This window comes from Neovison vison, chromosome 11 (genome assembly GCF_020171115.1).
Source record: "Neovison vison isolate M4711 chromosome 11, ASM_NN_V1, whole genome shotgun sequence".
Classification (NCBI taxonomy): Eukaryota; Metazoa; Chordata; class Mammalia; order Carnivora; family Mustelidae; genus Neogale; species Neogale vison.
Genome location: NC_058101.1, coordinates 77991920 through 78019907, shown reverse-complemented (window position 1 = coordinate 78019907; position 27988 = coordinate 77991920).

The window sequence follows — 27988 nt, the reverse complement described above, 5'->3', positions numbered from 1 at the left end:
CCGTTCTCTAAATTATTAAAGATGTTTGAGAAGAAGGAAATTTTCCTAATTCAATATATGAAGCCAGTGTACATGTGATTATTTCAGTTGAGGATAAAAAGGCATTAAATAAAATTCAAATGTCAATTCTAATAAGAGCTCTTAAAAATAAGAAGAGATGCTAAACTATTTAAATGTAATAGTCTATTTAACAAAATTGAAGAGCAAACATTATTTTAAATAGAGAAACACTGAAGTAATTGAATTAAAGCAATAATGTCCTTTATCATCATTACTTGTATTTTTTGGAACTCATACAAGTGAAAAAAAGTAATAACTAGAAGAAATAATGGAAAAGAACAGTTAAAACTATCTTATTCTGATAATACCTTAAAACCCATAAAATAGTGCTTTAAAGATACTATAGTTAATAATAAGATTCGGTGTCAACACGTGGATCCACTACTTATTCCCCCTTATAGCAATAGACACCTATATAATATAAGTGAGAGAAAAAGTTCCACTGAAAATCAAGGCAAAAGGTTTGTGTTTTTATTACATAGGAAAAATGTTTTTTAAAAGGTATAATTTTCATATTAAGAAAGCTATAATAATTTTGATTAACTTAAAATATAATCTTAGTCAAGGGCAGACAATATTTGTCATTCCACTTGATTAAAAATGAAAAAAAAACCTAATTGTACCAAAATAAATTTGTAAATTAAATATAATTCCATTTGTTAGATTTGGAAAAGTAACCTGAAATTTTAAAAATGCACACAAAATTCCAATAGAATCATATGAAAATTATGAATGTTAAGGTGAAACTTCCCTTATAGACACCAGATAGTGGAATAAAACAGAGAAACAAAATAGATCATCATTATTTTCTTAACAATGCACGAGACACTATTTCAATACAAAGTGAAATATGTAATATAAGACATTATATAGTTTAAAATTCACCACGAAGGAATAAAAATAGATATACATTTTATATCTTATCCAAAAATAAATTCTAGACAGTTTAAGGTTTAAATTAGGGCAGTATTAGTTGTCTTAGTGGTATATCTACTATATATGAAGAAAAACATATGCAAAGTTTTCTGAATAATATGATATTATTTTTTTAAATTCAATTTAAAATTTAAGAGAATTTAAGAAAAATTTTAAAAAGAATTTAAGAAGAAATTTTTAAAAAAATTTAAGAGAGAAATTTAAATTTCTCTCCCCAGTCCTACCATATGTGGACTCATTGAGTCACTACTCACTCATTAAGTGAGTGTGTGTATGTATTGGAGGGGGCTATGGATATAGATCTGTGATTTGATGTAAATGTATTTTAGGAGGAAGAGGAAGCAAAGGAAACGAAAGGTAACTCAAAGTCTGCCCTTCTTCTGTAGAAAAACTGGCTTATACAAAATCACATTCATACTTGAACATAAAACATACATACCTATGTGTGTTTTGCATGTAAATTAAGGAAAGTACACAGGTATTTTTGCTTTGTATAATCAATATCTTCTCTTAACTTGTTGAGATTTTGGATTATATTTATTCTGTTTTTTAAAAAATTATTTATTATTTGTTTTATTATGTATTCTTGATCTATCTCAGAGTTCTGCTTCCTCTACTATGTAATGTCCTCCTTTGACTGTAACTGTGTTCCTGACAGATAGAGCTTACTGACTCTGAGCTCATTTCCCCTTGGAGTTAGGAGTTATCAAATCTGGTAATGTGTACCTAAAGAGGGGCAAAGTCTAGGCCTTGTCTCTCTTGGTGAGTTATAATGAGAAGGGAGAGATGAGCTTTTGCAAGAAGAGACACAGGCTTCCCAGAATGACTGAGACATATCCTGGTGAGCTGTTTCCCCACCAATAACTTCTTTCTTCAGGGTTGGTTTTTTAAAGTCTTTGAAAGGACCATACTGGAAGGAAAAATGACTTTAGGATGTAAGTCACCAGCCCTGCAGCTGTGATGGAGTGCACGCCTAGCCTAATCCAGCTCTTCAAACCTGCTTTGTCTTTTAGCATTTTCTTAGCCCAGCAGGATTTCCAGCTGCTGTGATCTCACCTGTGGGACAATTGCTGGTCTACAGAGTTGATGCTCTTATACATCTCAAAGTGACCACGGGACCAGATAGTGACCCTTGCAGACCATGAGAAGGTGAGATAAAGACAGAGTTAAAAATCTCTTCCTCATCTTATTTCTCACTGCTGGGACTCTTTCCAAACAAATTTTTTTTTCAAAAAAAAAATTCTTGATAGCCAGGAGTTACCCCAGGACTTGGCCACTGTTTGTTTGTTTTATACCTCCCTCGAACTACATTTTCTCATTTGAGTGTTATTTTTTAGCTAAGGTTAATTTTGCTTTTCTGATGTTTCTGATCATGAGCGTCTATTATTTCATAATTGGAATTAAATGTTTTGAATTATGGTATAATTTTAAAATGTAGAAAATATTTTGGTCATTTTCTTCAAAATATTGAACATAGAGAAGTTTTCAATTTTAATTATGGATGTGTGTGTTTGAGTGCACAATGTGATGTGCACAGTGATGTTTTGCACAATAGCACAGCAGTAGCCACAGGTTGTAATTTGAGACGGCTTTTGTTTTTTACTTTTCTTGGGTTTTGCATTTCTAGCATTTTCTGTTTGCTTGTCCCATGCTGATGCACTTCATTGTAGCTAGCTGTAGCTTTTTACTCTGACTGCCCAATTGTTGTACTTCCTGCTGATATTACCCTATTGTTAGAAATCTAACATTAGCCTTACAGACCACTGGAGTACTGGCCTTTGGCTACATTGTCTGTAGGAATGCCAGGTGCCTGTGCATGCGGCATTAATGTGTGATATAGTCCATTAGCCTCAAGTCTTTATGAGATCCTCTGAGGTTGGCTGAATGTTCCAGGCAGACTTTAAATAAAACAAATTTATTGACTTAGTATAGAGCTTTATTGCCTGAATCATTTTTGGACTGCCCTTGAACATTTCTATTTGTTAATGCATTTATTCATTTTTACTCTTTACATGCTGTTGATTTCAGAATATTTTATTGTCTGTGAATATTATATTTGGTTATGTAGTGTTCTCATTTATAAAACTCCTGTATTAAATTGGACTTATACACACTAAATGTTGTATTTATCATTCTCCTTTAATGCAGAACTACATAAATGTAAGAAGTTGTAGAAAATTTGACTATAGGCACAAAAAGAAGTGAAAATACAAATCTAATAATTATACATTACTTAGCTAAAAAATTTTAGGTGAAATACCTGGGGAGAAAATGTGAAGAATTGTAAATTAGTATACCACATTGATTTAATAATATTTACTTAATAATTTGAGGAAGATGGTGGAATTGGTCTTTGGTAATACGATTTTCTAAGTTTCTTTTAAAAAAATTTACATTTATGGGTCTCTAAAAACTTATTTTCTGAAATTTAATTTCCCCCGATGTAACCATATATATAATCTATAGTTATACACATACTCTATAGTTATATGTCATGTGTCATATATTTTCTATGCTCGCAGAGGTAAATTCTATTTCTAGGTAAATGGCAACTTTTGGAAAAATTAAACACATGTTTCAGCATCTTCTGGGCTAATGGCTGCTGCCTGAATTATAGTCCAACCCAGATCATCTAAAAGAGAAAATAAAGCCAAAATTCAACATTGTTCTATAGCAGAATTCAGAAACAGAGTGTATTACAAAATGCAGGGAAGCATTCTGTACCATCAGATCCATCCTGGAGCTTATGACTAATCAGGCAGAGACTGCACAGGAAAAAAACATTCCTCAGGACCCTAAACATCATATTCAGAATGAGAAAGTTCAGTCTTGCCTGAGGGAATTCAGGGACCAGTTCTGAGATAAGGTGCATGTGAATGCTGACTACTGGAGAACTGAATGGAAGGAGTTGAAAGGATACTAATTATGAGGAGACTGTCTTGGGGAGGACCACTACCAGGGGAGAGGGAACCAACCTAGAGGGGCTAAAGAACATTTGCGACTAGGCAGCAGGGTGGGAAAAAATGAGTAAAGAAGTAGAAACTATAGGTCCTACAGAATCATTGCAGTTTCACAAAATCAGAAAAGCAACCCTCTCTTCACTAAAAAGATAAAAATAATGAAATTACACCATGCCTTGCTAAGAAACAAAGTCATTATCATAAATCACCAAGTCCACCACCCAGAACTGTTACTCTTGCCTACAGAGAATAACTTCCTTTTGCTGGACAGAGTTTCAGAATGAACTGAAAATAGCTAACAATATCTCAACAAACTTTTGCTAGGAGAAAAAGAAAAGAACAGGGGCACCTGGGTGGCTCGGTTGGTTAAGTGTCTTTCTTCGACTCAGGTCATGATCCTAGGATCCTTTCTGGCTCTGAGCCTCGCATCAGGCTCTGCTTAATGGAGTCTGCTTCTCCCTCTACCTCTGTTGCTCCCCTTGCTTGTGCTGTCACTCTCTGTGTCAACTAAATAAATAAATAAACAAAATCTTAAAAACAAACACACAATAAATTTCCGTGGTAAAAATCTGTCCCCCCAAAACACACACACAAAGCAAACATGAAGGAAAGCAAAAGGAAAACAAAAAATATCTTGAAACATATTTTCAAAGAAGTGTCTATAGAAATAAGTGCAAATAAATTGCATTTGCAATTAAACACAGATCAAAAATGATAAAATCAGGAAGCTGTCAAATGAGAGCTGATGGAGTTCTATCAAAATAAAAGTAAAATCCTCTCTCTCTGCCTGCCTTTCCTCCTACTTGTGATCTCTATCTGTCAAATCAATTAAAATAAATAAATAAAAGTAAAAATCATTTGGAGAAATGGTTAAATTTTAGAGACTCAAAAGAGAATAATTTAATAAAACAAAGTATGTTTCTAAAATATAATAAAATACAATAAAATACACATTGACAAGCATGCAGTGACAAACAGAAATTAAAATAAAAATGAAAATAAAATAAAATAAAAAATAGACAAAATGATGATCAGAAGATATGTGATGGAGATAAAAGACAGACCAAGGAGATCAGCATTGATATAATTAAAACATATGCAGAATATGATAAATAAATGAAACAGAACTAATCATTAAGACTATAATCCAAGAAAACTTCCCCCAGATAAAAAAGAGAAACTGAATCTATATATTGACACTAACCATATGCAACTCAGTGAACTGATTCATAGTTATCAATTTCTAGGCATACCCAAGTAAATTAATAGAGTTTAATATTAAAAGGAAAAAAATTCTCTGTGAACTTTCCATCCAAACTCACCTACCAGAAAGAATTTGGATGTAACCATAACCCTTAAAACCAATAAAGAAAGAATGGTAAGGTGAGCAACATTTTCAAGAAGCTCGAGAAAAGAAAATGCAAGTCAGGCATTTATATCAAGGCCATAGAAAAAACTGTTTAAACATGAAAAAAAAAATGAGGTTTTCCTGATGAATATAGAAGAGACAGCCTACAGCCACAAAGGAATTATTAGAGAGATGTGGTAAAAGAATGATTGGTGAGATATAGATATATTTAAACATAAATCTAAGACTAAAAGTAAGAAGATAACAGACAAAATGTTATATTAAATGTTACATATTCTATATATTAATGTTACGTGTTCTAAAAAAATGAAAAAAAGATTAGAGAAGAGAGGACAGCACAGGAGGAAAAATAAAATAATCTCATATACTAGTTGAACCTCATAGTTAAAAAAAAAAATTAAAGCTCCCCAAACCAGTAAAGACCTCGGGGTGGGGGGTTGGATTAGTGTACTTGTGTACTTAGTATAAAAGGCACAAAATGAGGGAAAACAGGATGATTAAGGAAGTCTTTAAAAAAAGGGGGGGCAAATGTATATTAGAAAGTAAAAGGTAAAATTTATGATAAAGCGTTGCATGTAACGGGGGCACCTGAGTGGCTCAGTGGGTTAAAGCCTTTGCCTTTTGCTAGGGTCCTGATCTCAGGGTCCTGGGATTGAGCCCTGAATTTGGCTCTCTGTTCAGCAGGGAGCCTGCTTCCCTGCCTACTTGTGATCTCTGTCTGTCAAATAAAAATTAAAAATAAAATCTTAAAAAAAAAAAAAGAGTTGCACGTAACAAATACAGACACTAAAATAGGAAAGGCTTCAACTTCAAATGAATACAAAGTGATTTTGAATATTTATTATTTCCAATAACACAAAAAGTACCTAGATAAAGCAGAGACTATAAGAAATGAAAGGAGAAAAGGCTAAAATACACAAATATTAGGAGCCTTTAACATATTATTGATTCGAAGACCAGTCAAGTAGGCAAAAAATAAGTAAAAATATTACAACTCAAATTCAATGGCTACATCGCCATCTTTTCAAGGCAGTAATAGAAAATATACTTCTGAAGCTCACATGGAGCATTCTAGAAAATTAAACATGTATTAATTAAAAAAAAAAAAAAGAAAAGACTTCGAGTTCTAAAATGTAGATATGCTCAAATAGTATTTTCTGGTCACAGTCCAAAGAACTAGAAATTAAATTCACATCAAAAGAACAAAATGTCATTCTACATGGGGATTTAGAAATTCTGAGAGAGAAATTGGTGAAAGAGAAAAACAAACCCAACTAATAGTGTTTATGTTAAAATTAATTATTAAAACACTTGGTATCAAAATCCATAAGTTAAAACTGAAGCAGTGAGTAGCAGAAAATCCATACCATTGTGTTATCTGTATAAACACATATCAATAAAAATAAGACAAAGAAAATAAATAGAAAAAATCTCAAAAGAATAAGTAGGAAAAACATAGTAAACATAAACAGAATGAGGGGTAGGCTATCAATAAAAGTAGAAGTTAATATAGAGAGAAAAAAAGCAGTAGCTAAATATATATGCACATATACATAACCATAACATGTATGTGCACATGTAATACACATATATTTTTGTTTAGATAATAGACTGTGAAAAAAAATCAACATAATAGGCAAACCACTACCTTATAAGTAACGACAGAAAAATAATAAATTACAAATATTTACATAATAAAAATTGAAAAGAAGGAAAACCATTTAAACAGAGTGTATCAATATCTTATGAGTCTTTCACATAACTATGCAAATTAACTTAAAATCTAGATGCATATCTTGGAAAAATAACTTTAACAAAAGTTGGCAACAATTTTAAGAGTTAATTTTTAGATATTTAAAAATAGAAATGGCTTAAACAGACAAGTTTCTACAGAAGAGAAAAAAGAAAAAAAGATAGCTTAATTTGTTTTATTTAAACAAGTAAATGATTATACCTTAATCTGATAAAGACAACATAAAAAGAAATCTGATAAAGACAACATTAAAAAGAAACTACAGAATGTCCTCACTGAAAATTATAAATGCAAAACTTCTAGATAAATATTAGCTTATTAAAAGTAATATAGCCTGACCATAAATCTGGGATTTATTCCAGAAATTTAATTCACTCATGGTTCAATATTAATAAATATATTAATATAATTAGTATGATAGATCTATGAAGAAAAACCTATTGTCTCTAAAGAAACAGAAAAGACCTGAATTTAACATTATTAATATAATACACAAGTGTATATCAGACATACCAACACTGAGAGTTAGAAAGAGGAAATAGGAGAAGAGTAATAGTGGATGACTCTAGAGTGATGAGCGTGTAAGTGATAATACTCAACAGTCTCCCCACATTTCTGTAAGTTGGGAATGATAAAGAACTGAAGGAGGAAAATCATAAGATATTTTCAAAAATCTGATTTAAGTCAATGCAAGTCATCTTTACTTATTTTTTTAGTTTTCATTTTAATTGCAGTTCATTAACGTACAGTGTTTTATTAGTTTCAGGTATACAGTATAGTGATTCAACAATTCCACCCAGTGTTTATCATGACAAGTGCAATCCTTAATCCCCATCATCTATTTAACCCAGCCTAAAACACATTATTTTAATAGTAACTTAATAATCAGTGGACCATTACAAATTAACAAAGTTCTGATTTCCCAACACCATTTATTTATTTATTTATTATTTTTTAATTATTATGTTCAGTTAGCTACTGCATAGTACATAATTAGTCCTTGATGCAGTGTTCAACAATTCATTAGTTAACTATAATCCCCAGTACTCATCAGGGTCCATAGTCTCTCATGGTTCATCTCTCTCTCTGATTTCTCCGTCTTTGGATTTCCCTCCCTTCCCTATTGGCGTTTGTGCCATTACGTATCTTCCACACATGAGTGAAACCATATGAAAATTGTCTTCCTCTGTCTTACTTACTTCACTTAACCTAATCCCTTCTAGTTCCATCCATTTAGATGCAAATGGTGGGTAGTCATCATTTCTGATGGCTGAAAAATATTCCATTGTGTATATGGACTACATTTTCTTTATCCATTCATTTTTTGAAGGGCATCTTGGCTCCTTCCACAGTTTGGCTATTATGGACATTGCTGCTACTAACATTGGAATGCACGTGCCCCTTCTTTTCACTATGTCTGTATCTTTGGGGTAAATACCCAGTAGTGCAATTGCTGGGTCATAGGGTAGCTCTATTCTTAACATCTTGAGGAAACTCCATACTGTTTTCTAGAGTGGCTGTACCAACTTGCATTCCCACCAACTGTGTAAGAGTGTTGCCCTTTCTTCACATCCTCATCAACACCTGTTGTTTCCTGTTTTGTTAATTTTGCCATTCTAATTGGTACAATGTTGTATTTCATTATGGTTTTGATTTTTATTTCCCTAATGGCTAGTAATGTTGAGCATTTTTTCATGTGTCTGTTAGCCATTTGTATACCTTTTTTGGAAAAGTGTGTGTTCCTGTCTTCTGGACTGAGTTACTAGTTTTTTGACTGTTGAGTTAGAGAAGTTCTTAATAGATCTTGGATATTAGCCCTTTATCTATAATGTTATTTGCAAATATCTTCTCTCATTCTGTAGGCTGCCTCTTAGTTTTGTTGACTGTTTCCTTTGCTGTGCAGAAGATTTTATCTTGATGAAGTCCCAAAAGTTTATTTTTGATTTTGTTTCCCTTGTCTTTGGAGATGTGTCATGAAGGAAGTTGCTGTGGCTGATGTCAAAGAGGTTAAGTGCCTATGTTCACTTCTAGAATTTTAATGGATTCCTGTCTCACATCAACCAAGTGGGTTTTATGCCTGGGATGCAAGGAAGGGGTTCAATATTTTCAAATCAATCAATGTGATAGAGGACATTAATAAAAGAAAAGACAAGAACCATATGATCCTCTCAATTGATGCATAAAATGCATTTGACAATATATAATATCCATTCCAGATTAAAACTCTTCAGAGTATAGGGATAGAGGGAACATTCTTCAATATAATAAAAACCATCTAGGAAAAGCCCACAGCAAATATCATTATCAATGGGGAAAAGCTGAGAGCTTTTTCCTTAAGATGAGGAACACGACAGGGATGCCCACTCTCACCATTATAGTTCAACGTATTATTAGAACTCTTAGCCTTAGCAATCAGACAACAAAAAGAAATAAAAAGCATACAAATTGGCAAAGAAGAAGTCAAGCTTTCCTTCTTCACAGATGACATGATACTTTACATGGAAAACCCAAAAGACTCCACCTCCAAATTACTAGAACTCCTATAGCAATTCAGCAATGCAGCAGGATACAAAATCAATGCACAGAAATCAGTTGCTTTTCTATACCCTAACAATGTAACTGTAGAAAGAGAAATTAAGGAATCAATTCCATACACAACAGTAATTCTTTGTACTTTGTACTTTAAGTTATATTTTATAAATTTTGACCTTGACTTTTCACATAATTTTATATAACTCAAATTCCTAAAATAATTAATGAAGTTCACAGACACTGCAATAATATCAGAGTACCATTCTCCTAGTTTATGAACAGGTTGTTCCCCTTTGTCGCTCATTTGCCTTTTCATGATGTTTTATGCTCTCTTATTATACTTCTTTTGTCATTTTTATTTTCTATATGAGCAACCAAATTTTATTAGTAAATAGAAGTTCAAGTAAAATACTTACATTTATTAAGATGTAGAGTAATGGGGAATGGGTGATTTATTCCTCCTTTCATTTCTCAAAGTTTAAAAAACTTAAATGGCTTATGGGGCGCCTGGGTGGCTCAGTTGGTTATACAGCTGCCTTCCTCTCACATCATGATCCCAGGGTCTTGGAATGCAGTCCTGCCTCAGGCTTCCTGCTCAGCAGGGAGTCTGTTCTCAATTTCCCTCTGCCTGCTGCTACCCCTGCTTATGCTCTTTCTCTCTCTCTATCAAATAAATAAATAAATTCTTTAAAAAAATTTTAAAAATTGCATTGTTCAGTAAGATGGAAAGGATCTTGGAATTTTGATTGATAACAAAATCCTGAGGACAGTTGGTTAAATAAAATCTCCTTGATTTAAACTCCTTTCCTCCTATACTTAATTAGGATAATCAGAGAAATTGATCACTCTCTTGTTAGTAATTCTTTGCCAAATGACATAACAAGATTTTAAGAAGTGTCCTTTCAGCCACATACTTTTAAGCCAACATATTCCTATTTTCTTGTGACTATTTCATAGTCCCTTTCTCTCCTTTGATTTATCAGGTTTAAATGGAAAGACCATCTGAGTGGGAGCTGTGGGATGGAGCTGCCAGTTCTGGGTCTAAAATGAATTAACTGTTACTTGAGACTAAGTTGTTTCATTTCTCTTACCTTTCTTATATCTGACAGAATCCAAAGTATGAGACAATGGATGAGATCATGTATGGAAATCTTAGAACCCCAGTAAAAAAGAATTCAGTGACTTCAAAGGAATTTAATTTTAATTTAAAGCTAATTATTTAAGCAACCTCTTAAGAGACTTTCTAAGTACTAAATGTCTATGTAAAATCTGTTAAAAATTTCTGTTTCTTTTTACATATATTTTGTAGTTTACTTATATTCTAGCCTAAGTAATCTTTAAAAAGAACAATAAACCAGGGACGCCTGGGTGGCGCAGTTGGTTGGACGACTGCCTTCGGCTCAGGGCGTGATCCTGGAGTCCCGGGATCGAGTCCCACATCAGGCTCCCAGCTCCATGGGGAGTCTGCTTCGCTCTCTGACCTTCTCCTCGCTCATGCTCTCTCTCACTGTCTCTCTCTCTCAAATAAATAAATAAAATCTTTAAAAAAAAAAAAAAAAAAAAAAGAACAATAAACCATGAGAGACTATGGACTCTGAAAAACAATCTGAGGGGTTTGAAGTGGCGGGGGGTTGGGAGGTTGGGGTACCAGGTGGTGGGTATTATAGAGGGCACGGCTTGCATGGAGCACTGGGTGTGGTGAAAAAATAATGAATAATGTTTTTCTGAAAATAAATAAATTGAAAAAAAAATAAAGAAAAAAAAATAATAAAATAAATAAATAAATAAGAAAAATAAATAAATAAATAAAAAGAACAATAAAAAGGTGTTAGGAATGCAAGAAGTTATTTATGATTCTAACTATTAATAAAAAGCAAAATTTACAGTGACTAATGAGTTGCATTGATAAAATAAATGATGTAAAATATGTATTTTATTTAATATAGTTACTGAGCTATAAAATTTACTGGGATATTATCTTATATCTTTATTTTGCTGGAATGATAAAAATGAAAATAAATTCATACATTTTTGGTTTAGAAATTACTGAAATGAAAACTTTCTGCCATTTAATTACATCTTTCAAAGGACTATAATCTCTTAATTGCCATGAGCTTCTTTTTTATCCTAGTAATTGGCATTCATGCACATTGCATTCATACTAAAGTTTTCATGTCAGAAAGTAAGGATGACTGCTGAATTAAAGGCTTTCTGAAAGTAAAGCTTCTGCTCTTTTAGTTTATGATATATATCACATTGAATATCCCTCAAATCTCACCTTTTGATGGGGTTAATCTATATGTTAATGGTTCCTCTATTTTCTGTGCTATCTTGGCCTTTTCATTTATTTAATACATTCTATTTGTTCAGTTCATATTGTTTAAAAAGAAAATTTGCAAGTTAGTGAAAGGGACAGCATACTCTTCGATGACAGGGAAATTACATTCTGTAAAACTTGTGTTTAAATGCTTTTAATACGTTCAAATTAGGTTTAAAAAGCTCCTTTGAAAGGGGTTTGTCTGTAATAGAAAGACTTCTTATAGAAATTGCAAACAGATCACAACAGGGGCATAAGAGAAGAATAAGTCCTCTGTATAAAACAACTGCATAGGAACCCTATAGCGTTTCTGTATTTTAACAATCGAAGAAGACAAGGTCAGAGATTTTTGATAATATGTCTAGCTAGTTAAACTATACCATAAACATAATTCTATATTCAGAATAGTAAAGCCTCGGGGATTTTTCCTAAATCTCTTCACAGCTAGACAGATACAAGATAGGTATATAAGAAATAATGTGGCAAAGGGCTGTTGGGCCATTAGGAAGAATCCTCCCTTTCTGGAAGCTTGTAATGTAACAAATGCACAGATAATAAGAAAATAAACTGAGTCAAAGAGACTTCATTAATCCAATCATTGGAATTCAAGGTAGGTCTTTATCTTAGAAATCAGTGACATAGACTATGAAATAGAATACCCAAGTTTAATCTATACTTTATTTCAATGTAAACTCTCTTGGTTGAGCTAATTTCAAACTTTTTATGTGTCTATTTCCTCATCTGTAAAAGGGAATAAATATGACTATGTAGTACTTTTTTGATTTATGTGAAAATTAACTGAGATAATGCATAGTCAATGTTAAAAACACTTACTGGGACAATGAATATCAATCACTCAGTCTTGCCATTATTAAAATTACTTTGGGGACATCTATAAGCTTAACATTATGCTAAATGTATCAGGTACTAAATTTGGCCCTAAAGTTTTCCTCTCTATGCTCACAACTGGCTAAGTTAAAATGGAACAAACAAAAATCATGTGTTTATTTCCTAAAATCAAATGTACATTACATGAAATATTTGATTGCTTTGGTCTTAACAAAATTTGAAGTAAATGTGTAGCTAATTCATTCCATATAAAAGTTATGTCATCATACACTCCAAATCTCTGAAATGACTCAATATTTTTGTCTTATTGAGATTTCATTTATGTTTCTTTAAAAATATATTTTTAGGGCGCCTGGGTGGCTCAGTGGGTTAAGCCATTGCCTTCGGCTCAGGTCATGATCTCAGGGTCCTGGGATCGAGTCCCGCATCGGGCTCTCTGCTCAGTAGGGAGCCTGCTTCCCTCTCTCTCTCTCTCTGCCTCCTCTGCCTACTTGTGATCTCTCTCTGTCAAATAAATAAATAAAATCTTTAAAAATATATATATATATTTTAAATATACAATTAGCTATAATTTCCTCCCAATAAATAAAAACATATCAACCAATGCTCAGTCTCATTTCACTTTGTTTCTCTCTCCTTCTCTCAAAGAATACACACTCCTACCCAGATGGACTTCTTCCAGCATTTTTGCTAAGCATTTGTATTATATATTTACGGGGTGGTGGTGGTGTTTCTTTACATAAAAGGAATCATACCGCCTGATCATTCTGCTAATTTTTCACTTAATAATATATTTTGAGACTATTTCTTTGTACCTATAGATTTGTCTCTTGTAAAATTCCTCCAAAATTCCTAACTCACAACACTTCTTTGATGTGCAGACTATATGTGATATGCCTTTCTGAATCTCAAATTGTCCAATTCAGTTAAACTTGGTCCTAGACAAAAATTCCAAAACATCTTCTGAACAGAGTTCATTTTGGCTTTATATTAAGAGTTGTTCAGATAGCCTTCCCACTTCTTGAGTAGCTCTTGAAAAACAGTGACGGGAATGCCTGGGTGGCTCACTTGGTTAAGCATCTACCTTCGGCTCAGGTCATGATCCCAGGGTCCTGGGATTGAGTCCCACATTGTGCTCCCTGCTCTGGAGGGAGCCTGCTTCTCACTCTGCCTGTTCTGCCTGCAGCTCTCTGTGCTTCTGCTCTCTTTCTGACAAATAAATAAATAAATAAATCTTAAAAAAGAAAAGAAAAGAAAAACAGTAACAAAACTAAACCAGTTTATGACACATCTGTTCAGATCTTTATTCAAGAGAAATCAGTCATGGATTCAGAGAATACAGGGCCCCACACACAGTAGGGCGCCCTGCCTGAGAGACTGGGGCAAGAACAAATTTCATAGAATGTGAGTAGAGGCAATGCATAAACAGGACATGATTGGCTAGGATGTCAAAGCTTTCCTGAGGCCATCAGGTCCTATTTTCTAATATAAGCTACCTAAAGCTAAGTTGGAGGATTGTGGTTGGTGTTGGGTTTCCCTGACAGTGAGGCCTTTCCCGTCAGTGTAGGCTGAGTTAGGTTTAGATTTGTGATGTGGTCTGGACCACTGGGACAGCCTCCATTTTGTCTGTCCTGACATACATACTAACTGTAACAGGGAATGAGGAGCTTGAGGAAGAGTATGGCTCTTGTGAACTCAACAAGATAAGGAATGATTAGGGTCTGTGAGCACATATTTCTATACCTCCTTTGATCTGTAGAGCAGTGCTGTTTCTTTCTTTCGGTGTTTTTAGCCTTAGAGACACCCATAAATGAAATCTAAGAAAGAGATCACTTTTTTTTTTTTTTTCCCTTATGTTAGAGCCTATCAGCACTCTACTTCTTTTTTTTTTTTTTTTAAATATTTTATTTATTTATTTGTGAGAGAGAGAGAGAGCACATGCCAGCACAGGCAGACAGAGTGGTAGGCAGAGGGAGAAGCAGTCTCCCCGCAGAGCAAGGAGCCTGATGTGGGACTCGATCCCAGGACGCTAGGATCATGACCTGAGCCGAAGGCAGCTGCTTAATCAACTGAGCCACCCAGGTGTCCCTCAGCACTCTACTTCTATGTTCCCTCCTCACTGCAGCTCCTGAGTGTTTGTTCATCCAATATATTGGTCAGAGACCCAGGGACTCTTTCTTCTGTAGGTTCATCTCTTGCAGTTCTAGCGGTACCTGACTGGTCCATCTTTCAATTTAATGTCCACAGTGCAAACAGACTGCAGGTGACAGAATAGAACAGACCCTAAGGCTTCCTCTCTCATGGACTCTTCTGTGCAGGCAATGGAATGTAGTCGCTTTGGTACAGGATTAAAACATGATGACACTTGAGAATAATGAGAGGTGGATGGTGTATCGGTGGAGAAGTCTCAGCAACGTCTTGTTTTTCACTTTCTCTTCCTCTTTAGGTCAGAACTGGTAGAAAAATCTTGTTATTACTTTTCTCACTATTTGACATTTCTACCTCTTTCATTTTTCTTACATTTTTATTATCCTGGAAGAGAGCAGCTGGTTCTTTTCTTGCTGCAAATCGTAACACCAATAGTGCCTTGAAGTAAAGTAGGTGATGTATATGGAATGAGTTTATTCTCCACACTACTAGGTGAGCTCTAATCAGAGTTCTCAAAATCCTTAACTCACTAAGGAGAGAGAAAACAAAGAGTTTGGGCTTTTTCTCTTTCAAAAACTCCCTTCCTCGTAGATAATCTTCCTCTTGCATTTCAGAAACTGTTATTACCTCTGTGTTTGTTGCTTCCATTATTTTTAACTCTTTTGAATGAGATAGAAGATTCAGGTAAGCTAGGGTAAGGGGGCAAAACAAAAAAGGCAAAACAAAAAAGCACAACGTTTTAAGATACTTCCCATTCTCTTAATAATAAAAGTCTTGGTGATTTCCACTTCTCCTTATTAAAATAAAGATGGAATAATTAACTTTGTATATGTCTTCTGTAAATATACATGATAGTTTCTTTAAGGGAGAAAAGGAAGTGTGGATTGACAGGAGCTGAGTGGATTTTAAATTTTTATTTCTACAGACAAATTGCCTTCCAAAATGGCTATACTAATCTATAGTTCAACAAGTAAAGTCAGACAGTACGAAACCTCTTGCCTTCACCAGTACTTGATGTTACCAAATTAAAACATCTATTTAAGTATTAGGATGTATTATGTCATTGATATACTTTCTGTTTTATTTTATTTAAGATGTTTTTTGACACAAGCAGCAAGCATTAACTTTACTCAGTTAAACAACAGTAAATGTATCACATATCATAAACTTTCAAAAATAAGGTGTCTTCAAACATGCTATAACCAAGTCTCCAAGTCCACTTTTCTGCATTTCCTCAAGTTCTGCTTTACTTCTCATGTTTGCTTTGTCCTCAGGCAAGATCTCATTCTTGCCATTTAATGGGAACAGTAATTTCAGTTCTCGCATCTAGATACAACAGTATCCAGAGGCATAAAAGAGGCCATTTCTCCCTCATATACCTGTTAAGAGCAAAAATAAATAAATAAATAAATAAATTCCTAGAAATAATTCCCTACCCCCAATAAATGTTGACCAAAACAACTTAATGCCTAATTGAGTCACTGGCAGGAATTATACTATATAGGTCCTAAAGTTGGTTTCTATCCAAGAAGAACAAACGCCTCTGTCAAAGGAAGTAGTTAGCTTTTCTTGAAGTGAGTGGATATAAGGAAGAGAGTGGAAATTGGACAATGATACAAACTGTGATGGAAAAATTCTAGTGATGCTGGGGTCACTAAAGTTATTTAGGCAGATGATAGTTTCTGCTTTTTTTTTTTTTTTTTTAAGAAGGGGAAAATAACCTTCCCTTCATAGGAAAAAAAAAAGTTATGAAATTCTAATAAATATATAAAGTAAAGTAAGCACACATAAGGACAGCATCCATGGGATTTCCTGACAGAAATTCAATTTATCAAATATTAATGTGGTTTTAAAATTCAAAGTTATATAACTAATGCTAATGAACTTTATGAAAATATATAAATTCCCGCAGATTATTTTCATGTTTTAAAATATGAACAGAGATGAATCTTAAAATATATCTTCTCTACAAGTCAATTACTTAACAAACTTTATTTCAATATGATAGGAAAATTATCATATTATAGAGATTAGTGGCTGGCCACTGGTAACAAAATGACTCATTCAGTGAGGCTAATCCTGTTCTTTTTATCACTGAAAATATATTTGAAAGCAGAAAAAGATATCAGAGCTCACTGTTTGGAAGCAGAGACTAAAAATAAGCATTCAAGTAAATATGTAGTGAACTGAAAGGTGATAAGTACTAAGGAGACGGAAAAAGTGAGCAGAAGGGTTTAGGGTCTACAAGACTAGGATTGGTGTTATTTTAAATGTGGTGATTGATTAAGACCTCTTTAAGAAGATGATATTTGATCAAAGACCTGTAGGAACTGAGGAAGGAAGTCATAGAGATATTAGGGTATATTTTACAATTCAAGTAGAGACAAGTGCAAAAAATTAGAAAAAAAAAAATCAAGTGACATTTTCTAGATAAGACAAAGAAGTTAATGTCACAATTGTTCACTTTGCAAATGTTATTTTTACTTTTTCTTAAATTTTTTATAGTTAAGATCTAGTTGTAGAAGCAAGACATAACATATAAAAATTTCACTACATATTGAAACTTTCAGCTATTCTTACTCTATTTCACAGAGGATATCAGAGCCAAAGGAAAAATAAGGGCTACACCTGGATATATATTTTTATTAAACAAGGTTTCTTCCTATAATATAATCACACTTATAGCACTTCTTAGGCACATCTTGGGGTTTGCTACCAACAGTACCATTTTTCAGTGACAGGCTTTGAACATTCAAATAAAGAGATATGGATACAAATGTGTCAGGGCTTATAAAACATTCTCTAAGGGAAAGACATAATACGTCTGTCATAATTGAGTCAGTAGAAACAGAGATCCTGCAATGGGCAGAGATAATTACCCAAGTCCTAGTGAAATATCTTTGGTATAGCTTCTCATAGACTCAGTTTCTTTTGAATTATTCAAAAGGTTGATTCAGTAAGATAATGCATAGAATGCTTTTTAAAATATGGGGCATATGCTTCATCAGTGGTTGCTTTTTTTTATTGTGGTATCAATTTTTCTATTCCATAATCAAAAGGCATTTTTGAGATTAGTAGGTTACTTCCACTCTTCTTATGTAGGCTTCAACTCTAGTGAACTGGAAGGTGTTGAATGCGCACCAATTCTTGGGAAATACTTTGGGGTGTGTGTGTGTGGTGTGTGTGTGTGTGTCTGTCTGTCTGTTAAGATATATAACTGCTACTCTGGTACAGATCTTATAATAAGGAGTCTGAGTTCATTTTTTGATGTTTACTGCCGCAGATTTAAAGCTTCAACCATCCCACTTTCCCTTGCCCCACAGCTAAATAAGCTGCTAAGAAAGTATGGACTCTCTCTCTTTGACCCAGTCAGGAAGTTTAAATTATGAAGTCCCTTCCATGCATGGCCACACTCATGCCAGGCTGCATCTTAGCCATTAAGAAATTAAAAATTCCAGCTGGTCTTCTTTACCATTTTTCCATCTTGGGAGTCACCTATTCTCCTCAGAAAACCTAAGGAGTATGTCATCATCATTTTGACACTGCAGCCAAATGTTGGATGGGATCTATCTCATTAGTGCAATGATTCTTTACCACTACAAAGGGAATTGGGATAAATATTTTTATGTTTCCTCTCATGAACCCAAGTAATCTTTCTTTGGGAAATATATCCAGGTCTGGTATTGCATGTGCATATCTGTTGTGTATTTTTCTATTCTTGATTCTTGATTTGCAGGAATCATTTGCATATGTTAAATATTATGTCCTAATTGAACATTTCACAAGTATCTTCTCCCAGACAATTATCTTACTGATAAACTGTCTCTACTTATCTTTTGTGCAAAAACTGTTTTAATGTAATGTGAAGAAATCAACAACTTTATTAACCATTTGTGGTACACGGCTTCCATTTAAGAAGTGCATCCACAACTAGTTAACTAGTATTAATATCCTCACTGTTTTGTCCTCCTTTTGGAGTCCATTGTTTTATTTAGTGTAAGTTAAAAAATCTGGTTTTATTTTTTTCTCCAAATAGTGATCCAGTTTTCCCAAGATCATATATGAAACCTATATTCTTTCTTCATTGATTTTGATGACCTCTTTATCTCATGTTGGTTACCATATAAACAGAGATTATCTCCTATTTTTCCATTCTGTACTATTGTTTTATATTCTGTGGCTTCTTGCTGTGTGCTAATATTTAATAGGGTGAGACTCTATCATGTTTTTCCTTTTTTTAAACATACATTTAATACAAACACAAATACGAAAACAATACAAATACAAAAAAATAAAAAAATTCAAACATACATTTAATGATCTTTATTTTTCAAAATAAAAACTTGATTGGGGTTGCATTTAGTTAATAGTTTAGTTTTAGGAGATGATATCAGCCATTTAATCCATTACTATGTTAGGTCTTTTTTCTTATTTAGATAATTTTAATAGATTACTATGAGAAGTTTATATTGTCAAGGGTTATAAGATTTTTCTGATGGTGTTGAACTTTCCTTGTTAAGATATTAGAGACTTTATTACTATTTTGAATTTTAAATGAATATTATATTCTATAGCACAGTAAAAGTCCATAGTTAGGTACCTAATTGAGATCTAGGACGTTAGGCAATTGACTTTCTTTGTACTCTTATCAATTCTCATCTAAAACAGGAATGAAATAAAAATAGTAATAGGCATTATTGTTTATAGGAGCAAGGGAACATGGAAGAGATGGAACTGTTCTTAGAGAAATGTTCCTTCAGGCAATGCCAGAGAGGTAGAGTGTGTTCTGAGTCATTAGTTTTCTTCCTGTTAAGTTTTCCTGGATTTAGATTATAGGTAATATCCACGTAGGTATTCCTTATCCATGTAGGACAAAAGAAAAGGTAGGCTTTTCTTTTTTGGAAGACACTGAATACCACAGCACTAAGAGTCATCTTCATTAAGTTGAAGCAGAGCAGACAATTGTCCTATGGTGATGTCAGGCCATCTAGGATCCAGCTGCAGAATCCTGCCTCCTCAGGTTGGTCAAAACATTTTATTACTAATAATGCAATAATAATGCAATACTGAATTATATGTGATTAATGTTTTGTACCCCATTTATCATACTCTGGCAGGTCTTACTGTGTTTTCTAATCGCTCTTTGCTGATGCAGAAAAATTCCTGTTACATTTGATCAAATGTTACCATAATCTCTCAACCTCTTAAAAACTTCTTGATTTTGTTATAATTTTCACAGTGATGATCATCAAACTATAAATATTCCTTTCTCTTTTATCTTTAAAAAAAATGGATAGTGTTAAATACTGTGAAATTCCTCTCTGAATTTATACCTTAACATTTTGATGATAAATTTCTCTCTGTGAGACAGTTTCTTGTGTGCCATATCCCTAAGATTTGATCAAGAATAAAGTAAGTATCTAAAATACTAAAAAGTCCGAGAGAGAGAGTATACATGAGTGGTAGAAGGGGGAACAGGAGAGAATAAGTGACACTCCCCGCTGAGCCTAGGGCCCTACCTGGGGCTCAGTCTCATGACCCTGAGATCATGACCTGAGCTGAAACCAAGTCTGATGCTTAACTGACTGAGCCACTAAGATATAATACTTTTAATGATAATATTATAATACTTTTAATCCTAATAATACTTTTAATCATAGTAATTAAAGTCAGAGATAAGCAGTGCATGAATTTCACTATGAAAATCAGTAGATATATTTTTTAACCACCTTAAGTACAACGGGTAAACTGTATCAGGATATATATTTTCATATTCCATTTTGACTACACCCATAAGAAATGTTCTAAAAGTAAGGATTGCATTCTTTATGCAAAGTTAAAATCAAACTTAAAAATGGCCAAAATTGCTTTTTGGTTATTTACCACCTCTTGTGATTGTTCACATATATGTGACTAATTGCATGTATATAATTTAATAAAATCACAAAATAAAATCATAAAGATAGGATCACGTATTTTGTCTTAAAAATTCCTTTTAACTGTAAATATTCTTATAAATATACTTTCAAGTAATCTAACAAGGTTTCTAATGATGTCAATTGAAAATGCTCTTGTAAATCTTAGTTTCTGGATTTCATAAAAATAATTTTTGAAACGTTCTTGCAAATGTCCTTATGATTTAGATTTAGTGATCAGGAGAATGAAAATGTTAGAATTTCACTTTTTTAGATTTTATCCTAAATGGTTAAGTCCTACTGTGAAACAAGTCCCATAATTTATGATACAGAGAATTTACCTGTGTGGGGTGTGTGTGTGTGTGTGTGTGTGTGTCTGTGTGTGTGTATGTATCCTTAGAATTAAAATCTCTCTGGGAAGACATGATTGTATAATAAATAAAATTCAAAATAACATAAACATGTACAATAAATTTAAGAAGAAATTGAAGAAAAATATGTAAATGGATTTAGGAAAAAGATCTAAGGGTTGGGCTGAATTTTCAGATGTGAAAAATTAGAGAAGTAGATGAAAGGTTAAAGTAACTGTAGATAATTTTATGCCTTCCTGCTGCATTAATCTAAGATATCTTAGAGGCTTATTAAGGATCTTTAATTATTTTTATTGGAGTAACAAGGTATTTTAACTGTTACTGATCCTGGAGGACAAATAATCTTTCTCTTCTTTCCCTTGATAGAGCCTTAGAACATAAGTGAGGTTCAGTGGGTGAGGGTCCAGAGCTGATAACCAAGAAAGAATTCTTGAGACATCTTTGGTGCAAAATGGTGGTTTATCAAAGCGCTGGGACAGGACCTGTGGGCAGAAAGAGCTGCTGCCATGGGGATGTGAGGACTGGTCCATTATATGCTTGCAAGTTGGGAGGAGGTTAGGGATGGTGTAAGTCTCTAAGGAATTTTGGAAGCAAGGTTTCTAAGACCTTGAGGGGTTACTGATTGTTGGGAAAAAGGTTATTCATTAACAGTAATAAAACCTTTTTGTGAGACCCTTTAGATGTGTATCAGTGGGCCAGATGCTTGGGAATGATAGTCAACACAATATTGGAGGGTTTAGAGAGGAAGTTTACAAAGGAATTGTTGAAGTAGACTTAAAGGATCCTGGTTGGGGGTAGGGGTGGGTCAGGCTAGGATTGCCCTTTGACTTTGCAAAGACTTAAGGTGGGGGGAGTTGAGTCCCTAGTGGAATATCACTCTGCCTGTTTTAAGGCCTTGTCAGTGGGTAAGGAAATTTAATAATTTTTCTTCTGCCTCTGTTTATCACATCACTCTGATCTCTTTTTTTCTTCTCAAGTGGATGAAATATAAACTATTCATTTATCTCATTCCTAAATGAATTATATCAAATATTTAATAACATCTTGGCTTCATAATCTTCCTCATGTAATCTTCCTTGATACTCAAATGTAATAGGAACATAACAAAAAATGTTAACATTAACAACTGTTAACAACTCCCCCTGCATTGACCTACATTGAGATGAGCCCAATTTATACATTACACCAGATGTTCTTCCTGGTGGAGTTGTGCTTCCTTTCTTGGCCTCTTTGATTTATTTTTCAGATTTATAATACACTAAGCCTTGGCCAATATAGCAATGCCAGTAGAACCATCAATACACTTGGTCATTGTCTTCAAACTTGTCTCTCTGCTGATAAGAATAAAAAACAATGATGGAAGCAGGGTGGCCTAAACCTTTCAAAAATCTCAGTGGATTAAGAGACAACTTACCACCTTGAAGTATTATGTCAATAGTCATAGAATGTTGGATTGCTAAAAGAATTTAAAGAATAAATAAAAGTTAAAAAAAATTGAGCAAGAGATGTGGTGAAGTTATTCTACATTTATTGGCAGTACTTTTTACTGCTTATATTTTAATGGAATAATGTAATACGGCCCTTATATTGTGATATGAAGGCTTTTAAGCAGGGCCTTTTAGACACTATGACAAAGTTAGCAAGGTCACATCTTCATCAGTAAAGTTTCTAGAATAGAGAAGCATTAATTGCTTTGGTGGATTTAAAAATAACATGATTTATTTTGCTTTCTAATTTCCTACCTGTATGCAATTCAGTTATTAGTAGGTGTGGGCATATTTTCCTCTAATCAAATTTTTCAAACCATCTCTATTAAGAAGTCAGTAAAACAAAGTATTGAAATGCAGATTGCATTGATTTGCTCCAAGTTATTGCAAGGTAAGAGGAAACAGTTATCTTAGGGTAAATCAATATAATCTACATTAAAGTACATTGTCTCTTAGAGTGCCAGGAAATATTCAGTGATCTCCATTATAAAAGTGGCCATTGTGACCACCTTATGCTGTCAGTCCTTAAATTTATATCCCTTGCACCTCAAGGTAAGCAGGTTTTTCACAACCTAAATTTAGTTTCCTCTGAGTTTCCTCTCATTGTTTCTAGTTTCTGGTCAGAGAGAGAATCAGTGTCTTGTTAATTTCATCATAAATAAATATGAATATCCAGATTCTAACTATTATATCTTCAATGTATTGATAACTTTATATCACCACTATCCTCAAATTGCTATTTATATTGTTAATATAATTTTGGTTATTATGTAATTATGGTTCTGTTAAATATTACCATCCCCCCCAAATAAATTTATGGTCTTACTCTGACATTCTTTTTATAAAGTCTCTACTGGTGGAGCAGGTAATCTTTAACATTTCTGCTTCAGTGAGCTAAAGGAACTTTTAATCACTCTGTATGTAATATTAATTTCTTTGTATGGCTAAAAATGAGTCTGGTAAACTATTGCTAGGAAATTAAAAACAGCAAAGTTGAAACTATTCCAGTCACATAAAACTGATTATTTTACATTATAAATATATAAGAAGAGAACAAAGTATAAGAAGCCTAAGATGTCCTTTAATTTCTTTATTGTGATAGATCATAAAAATTTTTACATTGTTCAATTTATAAATCTTCTCAAAATTCTCAATAATAAAAGGGCAGATGCATTTTCATATTATAAAAGATTAAGCATAAAAGATGGAGGTATGAAAAGAACAATGTCTATGAGCTCATACTCATTAACACTTGATTGACAAGTCACTTTTGGTCTGCTTGTCCTGAGATTGGGGATGAGAAGAGGAATCTTGGGCCTTCCAGAATGTTTGAAATAGTACAAAAATGTGATTTTTTTTAAAGATTTACTTATTTATTTGAGAGAGACAGAGAAGGTACAAGCAGGGGGAGAGGAAGAGGCAGAGAGAGAGGGAGAGGGGTAGAGGCAGAGAGATAGGGAGAAGCAGACTTCCAACTGAGTTGGGAGGTGGAACCAGGACTCGATCCCAGGACCTGGAGATCATGGCCAGAGCCCAAGGCAAACGCTTAGACATCTGAGCCACTCAGGTGCCCCAAATGTGATGTTTGATAAGTCCTTAAACAGGCATATTTTGTAAAGCTCTTACCAATTACAAATTTGGAAAATTTCAAATGTGAATTTACTTTGAATATATGTTATTATAACTCAAATATGCATGCAAAATTGCCTGGCAGTCAACCAAACAGTGCTGTTGAAATATGCTTTTTCACGTTTTATATTTTCTCCATTTTACTTATTGTGGAACTATATCTACTTAAAGGTCATTTTCTTCTAATTTATTCACAGTATCTTCATTTTGAGAAAGACAGCTCCCAAAGATCTAGGAAGTTGTGCCCATCTGCAATTCTCAGACTAAATCATACCACTTCAAATTCAATAATAGTCATCTCTTTACTCTTTACCCATGATTGGTTAAACAGGGATGTCATTAAATTCTGATCAATTAAATGCATGGTAATACCTGCTGAAAGGAATAAAGGGAAATTTTTCTTTCCTACTAAAAGAGAAACATATTAAGAAAAAATGGCTCATTTTATCTTTGACAAAAAGAATTTGAGAAAGTTACACCCACAGTGAGTGCATCTATCTTGTGACCATGTGTGTGAAAAAATATGCTAACAATGGCAGTAGAACATACAAAGATTAAAAAAAAAAAGAAGAAGAAGAAGAAGAAAGAAAAAAATAAACATACAAATACCAGGAGATTTGAAGTTACCAGTGCTCTACCAACTGGAACCATCTACCCTCAGATTTATTATAAAGTAAAATAGTAAATCTGTATAATATAAGATAATAAACTGCTTAAAACTGTTATATATTATGTCATTCACAGTAAAAACTTTTCAGGTTTAATAAAGTCTACAAATGTCCCCACACATCCATAATTCCCTCAAAGATGAATTCACCATATTCTCACAGGGGTAAAGAAGCCATCAGGGGAAACTTTTTACTCCTCAAATAATAAAAATAGTACAGTACAATCCTTCTTTCTCCCATTATCTGTAGAAACTTTGCTATTACAGTGAATCTCCACTTGGAATCAAAGACTAATTAAATCAACCACTTGTGATTTTGTGAACCCCTTTAGCCATTTTTTAGGACATTTTTCTTTAGGTTGTCTTCTCTTCTGTATCAACATTGCATTTCTGTCTATGGATCAAATCCACCATCTTCTGATATCTCTCATATTAAAATAGAAAGAAAAGTAACTAAACCACCCCTAGATTCTATGTCCCCTTCCAGGTTTATCATATAACAGAATCTATTTAAGGTTTTTATACTTTTTTTTTTTTTTAATACTGTTCTTTATGTTTCCTTACCCTTCAACCCAGTCCTCTGCTATAACACTACCCTTGCTTAAATGGACACTAATTGTCTTCCTCTTGAAAATCCCAGTGGTCCCTTTGCTCTTCCCCTTTTATTTGTGAAGTTAACAGCATCCCAAATAGGCAATACCCTCCTTTGGAATATTTCTTCTCTTGTTCATCTGAGCCACACATTTCCAGTATTCTTCTTTAGATTTGGCAGTTCTTTGTAAGTCCCTCCTCTGCTTAACTACTGCTATAAATGTTAAGTTTTCTTAGAAGAACTTATTACTCTGTCTTTTCTCTATCACACTTTTTCCCTAACTGATTTCATCTATTCCTGATTAATGTGTGATTTAAAAAAAATATATATTTATTTATTTGACACGAAGAGAGACAGCAAGCGAGGGAACACAAGAAGGAGGAGTGGAAGAGGGAGAAGCAGGCTTCCCACTGAGCAAGGTGCCTGATGTGGACTTGATCCTAGGACCCTGGGATCATGACCTGAACCAAAGGCAGATGCTTAATGACTGAGCCACCCAAGCACCCTAAGTGTGGTTTTTTTTTTTCCTCAAATGACTCTCTAGTTCTTATTCCAGACTAGAGCTCTTCACTGAGCTCATAATATGCTTAACTATCTTCTTGAGATCTTTACTTGTCTCATAGTCATTTTAAATTTTAAAACATACATGTAGAAATCAAGACATTAGAAATCATAGTTTTTCCATTTTTTTTTCTGGTTTATTTTCCGCCTGCTTGTAGCATAGAGTAGAATAATGTCAGTAAAATCCGCTCAGTAAAAGAGGGTTTTATTGATGTAATGCTCAACTTGGAATGATTATTATTATTTTTTTTAATTTTTTTTGGCTAAAGTTTGGATGGGCCATAACCCTAACGCAGCATTATGTTCCAGGTCTCAGAAAGGGAAATTAAGCATCTCTAAGTGAGAGTGAACAGAGACCAGGACAGCAAGAATGGATGTTTTGCAGAGGTGTCATAAAAGTGGAGCTTATTTCATGTTTAGGAATCTTGGAAGCTTATGCAGTATCAAGAAGGAATAGAAATTGAACCTCTGGAAATACAGCCAGGGATTATTTCTGACTGAAATTCATTATTGACCTGAAGAAGAGAGGCTGACTATGCTCAGCAGTTAGGATATCAGTCCTGATGGAAGAAAAGGTTTTTGTTGATACTGCTCATTTATTTCTTTGTTAGCAGTCCCTAGAGCATGTGGAAGTGAACTACAGGAAACAATCATGTATCTCAAATATCCAGCAGTGAGTTATGGGTCTCTAAGATTTGCATATTTATCCCATTCCAAATTTCAGATTTAGTCATTTTCAATTATTTTAATGTCTACATAGTCCTGAGCTTAAGAGTTCCTTTAGATTTTGCTAGAAAGATAAATGTAACCCACAAAACATGGAATAAAAATTTCAGTGCTCTTGGTAATGGACTACTAAATCACAGTCTGAACAAAGCTTGGGAATTCATGATTAAATTAAAGAAATAGTTGATTTCTATATTCCTAACAAATAACAATTGTTTCTTAACTTGATAAAACTGTATGTTTCTAGAACAAAACTGAGAGCAGAGAGAATACAATATTACTTGAGAGACTCTCATGATCCCAACTTATTTGTTCATTTATTTGCATTTTATACTTTTATTTTTCACTGGGTCTCATTAATGTAACTGCTCCTGGCTGGATCACATGATAAGTTTTAAGTTTCACTTTTCAAATAAGTTTGCCAAATATTTTTCCAAATTGGTTATATCATATTACATTCCCACCAGCAGTATATGAGAGTTCCATTTCCTCCTCATCTATAATAAAGCTTTGGATAGGTCAGTCTTTTTTTTTTTTTTTTATTCCAATTTATTTATTTTCAGAAAAACAGTATTCATTATTTTTTCACCACACCCAGTGCTCCATGCAAGCTGTGCCCTCTATAATACCCACCACCTGGTACCCCAACCTCCCACCCCCCCGCCACTTCAAACCCCTCAGATTGTTTTTCAGAGTCCATAGTCTCTCATGGTTCACCTCCCCTTCCAATTTACCCAAAAGCACATACCCTCCCCAATGTCCATAAGCCTACCCCCCTTCTCCCAACCCCCCTCCCCCCAGCAACCCACAGTTTGTTTCGTGAGATTAAGAGTCACTTATGGTTTGTCTCCCTCCCTATCCCATCTTGTTTCATGGATTCTTCTCCTACCCACTTAAGCCCCCATGTTGCATCACCACTCCCTCATATCAGGGAGATCATATGATAGTTGTCTTTCTCCGCTTGACTTATTTCGCTAAGCATGATACGCTCTAGTTCCATCCATGTTGTCGCAAATGGCAAGATTTCATTTCTTTTGATGGCTGCATAGTATTCCATTGTGTATATATACCACTTCTTCTTGATCCATTCATCTGTTGATGGACATCTAGGTTCTT